General features: G+C 42.3%; 1 pseudogene; it reads left to right on the top strand.

Annotated features, from left to right (window-relative positions):
• The first annotated feature begins 403 nt into the window (after positions 1–403).
• Positions 404–863, top strand: LOC115869955 (annotated as a pseudogene).
• Positions 864–1,195: the final 332 nt, after the last annotated feature.

Here is a 1,195-nt window from a genome sequence, read left to right as displayed (position 1 = left end):
AGAATTATTAGTATTTCATGAAGCCTTGCTATTTTTCTTCCTGACCTTTTCCCTAGATCAAGGTCGGCACATTTCTTTTTTGAAAAAGGCTTGAAAACCATAATTTATGATTCATTGGTCATCTAATCTTGGAGACAATTACTCAACCCTACTGATGGAGTGTGAAAGCAACAGCAGACAATAGAGATGGGCATAGCTGTGTACTAATAGAATTTTATTCACAAAGACAGACATTGGGCCATGAGCCTGTTAACCAAAGCTCTACACTGAAGGTTTGTTTAATAGATGACTTTCTGTTTCTTTTTTTAAAACCAGTTTTATTGGAATTTCATGCACATATGATACAATTCAACAATTCAATCATATCAAGAAGAGGTACACACCTCTCCGTCATCTCTGCACTAGGAGCAACTGACCTGCTACTACCCCACTTCCCATAAAAATGTTCACATGCGCCAATTTAGTCTTCACCCCTTCCCTGGTCAGGAGCACCTCCCAGCTGCTGAGCCAACCATTGTCTGTGTTGCTGCAGAAACAGCCCAGACACTGACAGATGAGCGCTTCAGCAGCTGAACAGCCCCACGTTCCCTGACCTCACTGATCCCTAGCCGCAGATTCTAAACCAGCACTATATCAAGGGACATTGACACAGTCGCCAAGTTCATTGGAGCCAGGCTGCCACAGTTGGAGTGATGGGCTCTGGAGCAGGCTTTGGGACTGGGTTTGGGAGCCTCATCCTTGGTTATGCCAGTAACCCATCTCTGAAACAGCAACTCTTCTACACCATCCTGGATTTCGCCCTCTCTGAGGCCCTGGGGATTTTCTGCCTAATGGTGGCCTTCCTCATCCTCTTCACGATGTGAAGGGGCTGTCTCCACCACCCCTAGTTCACTGATCCACGTCTGTCTGCCCAATATGTTCCTTTCCCTGCACCTCCCTGGGCAGCCTGGGGATAGTAATTGGCTTAGGATTTGACAGAGGGAAGACAAATAAATACTGTATAAATAAATATGTTTATTGAGGCATACAAACATTATCACTATCAATTCAATATTTTTATCTTCCTTGCACGCATTGTTATTCATGTAATTACATTTTTAATTTGGAAAAATATACACAATAAAACATTCTCCATTCAACAACTATTACACATATATTTCAATGCCTTTGATTAAACTCTTTATGTTTTACAACT

Source organism: Echinops telfairi, unplaced genomic scaffold (genome assembly GCF_000313985.2).
Source record: "Echinops telfairi isolate 266 unplaced genomic scaffold, ASM31398v2 ScPeMD7_66;HRSCAF=263, whole genome shotgun sequence".
Lineage (NCBI taxonomy): Eukaryota > Metazoa > Chordata > Mammalia > Afrosoricida > Tenrecidae > Echinops > Echinops telfairi.
Note: the sequence above shows the minus strand (reverse complement) of the source record. Positions and strands in the feature narration are given on the sequence as shown.